Source organism: Odocoileus virginianus, chromosome 21 (assembly GCF_023699985.2).
Source record: "Odocoileus virginianus isolate 20LAN1187 ecotype Illinois chromosome 21, Ovbor_1.2, whole genome shotgun sequence".
Lineage (NCBI taxonomy): Eukaryota > Metazoa > Chordata > Mammalia > Artiodactyla > Cervidae > Odocoileus > Odocoileus virginianus.
The window spans coordinates 19,258,181-19,263,436 of record NC_069694.1 but is presented as its reverse complement, the minus strand read 5'-3'; the positions used below and the strand labels follow the sequence as shown (position 1 = coordinate 19,263,436).

At 44.0% G+C, this 5,256-nt stretch overlaps 1 non-coding gene across 1 annotated transcript; it reads right to left on the bottom strand.

Moving 5' to 3' along the window:
• Positions 1-1,616: 1,616 nt before the first annotated feature.
• TRNAC-GCA (transfer RNA cysteine (anticodon GCA)) lies at positions 1,617-1,688 on the bottom strand. The gene has a single exon. It is a non-coding gene; the product is annotated as a tRNA-Cys (tRNA).
• Between the last annotated feature and the right edge of the window lie 3,568 nt (positions 1,689-5,256).

Sequence of the window (5,256 nt, the reverse complement as noted above, 5' to 3'; positions counted from 1 at the left end):
CAGCAAAGACCCAGTGCAGCCGAAAATAAAATAAACAAGACATTTTAAAAGGAAATATACTCTAAAACACAACTACAGTTAGTGGAAACTGTGGCACTGCTAGGTTACCACATTAGAGAAAGTTTGCAATGCTTTTCAAAATGAATCACAACCTAATAGTGGGTCATGAAATCAGTATACTGGGCGCAGCAAGCACTTTTAAAAATTTGATATAGACAAGACCATAATGAGGTATCACTTCACACTTGTCAAAATGGCTATTGTCAAAAACACAACAAAGATCAAGTGTTAGTGAGGACGTGAAAAAAAGATGTTCACTATTGATGGGAATGTAAATCGGTACAGCCACCGTTTGGAATTTCCTTAAAAAATTAAAAATAGAACTACAATACAGTCCTGCAATTCCACTTTTGGGTATTTATCCAAAGAAAATGAAAACACTAAGTCAAAAAGATATTTGGACCTCAATGCTCACTGAAGCATTACTTACAATAGTCAATATATAGAAGCAACCTAAGTACCCATCAGGAGATGGGTGGATAAAGAAGATGCATTTTATATGAACATTACTCAGCCATAAATGACAAAATGAATGCACCTACAAGGTATTAACGCTAAATGAAATGTCAGACAGAGAAAGACAAATACTGTATTATTTCACTGATTCGTGAAATCTGAAAACGAAACAAAGGAACAAACACAACCAAACAGACACAGATTCCCAGATACAGAGAACCAGCAGGTGGCTGCCCCAGGGGACAGGGGTGAGGGGAAGAGGGCGATAGGTGAGTGAGATGAAGAGGGATAAACTTCCAGTTACAAAACAAATGAGTCACGAACATAAAATGTACAGTATGAGGAATATAGTGAAGAATTATGCAATATCTTTGTATGGTGACAGATGACAACTAGATTTATCATGGTGATCATTTTGAAATGTATAGAAATACTGAATCCCTATGTTGTGTAACACAAACTAACACAGTGTTGAAGGTCAATTATACTTCAAAAACAAACAAACAAACACAAAGAAAAAAAGGTCAGATTTGTGGTTACTAAAGGCAGGAGGCTCTTGAGGGTATGAAGGCTGTCAAAAGATACAAACTCCCAGTTATAAAATAAATACTAGGAATATAAAGTACAACATGATAAGTATAATTAATATTGCTGTACATTATATATGAAAGAAGGTAAATCCTCTCATGTGTGAACTTTCACCATGAGGGAAAAATTTTTTTCTGTTTCTTTAATTTGAGGTCTGTACAAGAGATGGATATTCACTAAACTTATTGGGGCAATCATATCATGATGCATGTAAGTCAAATTGTTGCACTGTATACCTTAAACTTATACAGCGCTGTATGTCAATTACATGTCAATAAAACTGGAAGAAAGATAGATAACTAAATTAGATTAAAAACTATTTTTTTTAATGATAGAGAAGAAAAAACATCAAAGTACATCACATTATGTCAGAATAGTGAAGTGAGTGAAGTAGCTCAGTCGTGTCCGACTCTTTGCACACCCGTGGACTGTAGCCTACCAGTCTCCTCCCTCCATGGGATTCTCCAGGCAAGAATACTGGAGTGGGTTGCCATTTCCTTCTCCAGGGGATCTTCCCAACCCAGGGATTGAACCTGGGTCTCCCGCGTTGCAGGCAGACGCTTTAACCGCTGAGCCACCAGGGAAGACCCATGTCAGAATAAGTATTGTATAAAGAAAATTATTTCAAACACACACACACACACACAGGATTGAGCAATCCACAGAGATACTGCATCTCTGGAGCAAGGCCCTGCAGGCACTGTAGTTACCCAATAAGGGCTCCCTACGATATCAGGTCCTAATCCCTGGAATCTGTAAATGTTACTTTATAAGGAAAAGGGGCTTTTGCAGAAGTGATTAAGTTAAGGACCTTGAGATGGATAGATTAGCTGGGATTATCTGTGTGGGCCACACTTGCAGAGTCATAAAATCTTGTGTTCTTAAAAGTTCTTAAAAGAGAAAGGCGGGGGGAGATCTGATCCAGATAGAAGCACAACCCTGTAAACATCTTGGTTTTGACCCAGGGACTCTGGTTTGACTGCTGGCATCAAGGACTGCAGGAGAATAAAGCTCTGCTATTTTAACCCATCCAGTGCGTGGTCATTTGTTACAGCAGTGACAGGAAGCTATTACACTCTCCCGGTTGGCTTCACCTCTGCTGGTGAGGGGGTTGAGGAGGACCGCAGAGGAGGCACCACGACTATCAGGGAGGTGGGGGCGGTGACACTCTAGAGGCTCAGAGCTGCCCACCAGTTGGCTTGGAGTCTTTTCATATTTTCACAGCTGTTGCGGCTGCCCTGGTCTGGATGGGCTGCCTGTCAGCTCTACTTATGCGATCGTGAATATCAGTGTATGGAAACCAGGTCGCCAGTAAAATGGATTCCTTCTGTGAGTGGATGCCAAAAAAAAAAGATCAGAGGTCACTAATCCAGATTACCCAGAATATGCTTATACTGACTTTTTTCTTTTCAGCTCATAATCAAAATAAAACTGCAAAATTTTAAATATCCTCATAGAGAACCTGCGGATGCGCAAGATTCATCTGTAGGTGTTCAAGGACCCTCGGACCCCAGTTTGGGAAACTTGGTGAAACTTCCCGTAGTATCAGGCTAGTGTTTCTCTTTTCACATCTCTTTTACCTTCAGCCTAATTTGTGTGGGCTCCTCCACCCACAGGCTGTACCCTCCTGCTCAGCCTCCTTAAGCTGCCCCTTGCACCTGCTTGCGAATATGGCCCTTTTCCACACACCACCTGCTCACAGGGCAGGTTTGAGGTCTGGGGGACCTGACCTTGGCTGTGCAGACTGGGAACCACTCTGACCTTCCACCTCCACCTGTTCTCTACCTAGCTTAGCCTCAGGCCTTCAGAGTCTTTTTGTTCCAGGGAGCCCCAGAGTCGTGGCTCTCTATAGTCTCTGAGCACAAGCAAAGATTTGGAGTAAAATGCTGCTTTAAAAGCAAAACAAAAAAAAATAAAAATAAAAGCAAAACAAAACATTGCCTCTGAGGTCTAACAAACTGCTTTCTCTGGGGCCTGGTTTCTGCTTCTCCTTGACTCTCAAACTGCTATGGCCCATGCCTGGCTCTGACACAAACTGGGGTCATCACCAATCTTGGTAAATGGTGGGGTCCTTATCTAACAACCAAAAACCTGTGCTGGCACCCCGAACACCTATATCTCAACTGAAGAGCCTCTTTCTGCATTCGTGAGGCCTCTCTGCTGTCCTGCCCCATCGTAGGTTGTTTATTTTTTTTTAACTATTATTTTTATTATTGTGTGCATGTTAGTTGCTCAGTGGTGTGTGACCCCATGGACAGCAGCCCACCAGGCTCCTCTGTCCATGGAAATTTTTCAGGCAAGAATACTGGAGCAGGCTGCCATGCCCTTCTCCAGGGGATCTTCCAGACCCAGGGATCGAACCCGGGTGTCCTGCATTGCAGGCAGATTCTTATATCATCTGAGCCACCAGAGAAGCCCAGTAATTATTATTACTGTTATTGGTACTTCTGCCTTCTTTTGTAGCAGCAAAGTCTGAAGCAACCAGAGTCCCAATCCCTGTGGCACCCACTCCTCCCACCTCTTTCCCACCCCAGGTCACTTGGGACTCCACTTCCACCTTAGGGACAGCAAAGGTCCTGCCCTGAGGTGAGACCACCCTCAGCATGACCCAGGTGTCCCTCTCTTTTGCCAGACCATTTCCTTGTGTGCATCCCAACCAACCCTATGGGTCACAAATGTTCATAGAGCTTGTACTGACCTTGACATAGTATTTTGAAGTCCATCTGGCCATCTGACCCTCACCACAAACTTGGATATTGGTTGTGTTTGCATCACTTCATTTTACAGATAAAAAACTGGGACTTGCAGTCCAAGAGACGTGATGCTTTCTGCTATTCATCTAGTAAGGGCATAGCTGGTTCTGGACTGCCCCCCCTTACGTTTGGCTGTAGATCCTGCCCCCTATACCTCTTTGCCTCATCCTCTGTGCAGTAAAGCTACAATGAGGGAGAGGAAGAGAAGCATTCTTTACCCTCTCCCTCCAGGGGCTGCCAGCCTGGACTTACACAGCATCTTTCCTACCCTGAAGCTGAATGAGTTTATACATTGGTCTTACCCTTATGAGTAGTAGCACTGATGAAAACCTTCCTGGTGTAGATAAGACGCCTGGGGAAGGCCTTTCCCTCACCCTGAAACCTGACAAGGTGGCTGAAATCAGAACTCCACTATCAAAGTCCGTTCCTTTTGAGTCTCAAAGTCATGGGATAGCAGAACTTTGCGGTCCGACACCTCAGGATTCCAAACCCATTTCCACTCCTTAGCTGTGTGGCCTTGGGCAAGTCTATCCTTTCTGAAGTTTTTAACTGTGAAGTAGACAGGACCCACTACATAATTCGTGAAGCCCAGTGCAAAATGAAAAGTCAGGGCCTCCTCGTTCAAAAATTTAAGAATTTCAAAGACAGCAATAACAAGAGCATTAAACCAAAGATGGGACCCTTCTAAGCCTGGGAGGTCCCACTCATGAAGCCAGTCCTGAGAGCAGAAGGTTGTTTCAGGGGGAAAGGTGTTAAGAGAATTTAGTACTTAAAGAGATGTTCCATTCCTTTCCCGTCAGTCTGTGGTTCAGACAGAAGACCCATCTGGTGTGAGTGACTGTGCTCAATCATTCAGTTGTGTCTACTCTTTGTGACCCTATGGACTGTCAGGCTCCTCTGTCTCTGGGGCTCTATGCAAATGCAGGTTCCCAGTGCTTTCCTATTCCATTCTAATTCCAATTCCATATCTAATTCTAAACACACACAGATATGTGTGCTTTAAAAAGAATCTCCAGAGAGTCTGATGAAAATGGCAATCGCTTCTTTGAAGAACTTAGAAGTTAACTGCTTTAACTAACAGTAAACTCCCTGAAAAAGATGGCTCTGTAAACTCCGGTACCTAGTTGACCCAGTGGCCTTGGTCCCCTATGTACGCCCTGGAGAGAAGAAAGAGCTGGTCTATGAACTGAAAGAGTCAGCCACCAGGAGATGTAACATTTGGGATCCCTGGCCTGCTTTAACATGAAGCACCCTCAGCTGAACAAAGCTCCCTTTGAGGAATAGCAGCCCAAGGGTGGTGGCGGCCTTAGGATGGCCTTTGTCCACTTCATTTTCCACCTGAGATCCTCAAGCGCTCCTCCTGCTTCTTGGATTCTGCCTCCAGGGGCCCTGAGGGTGC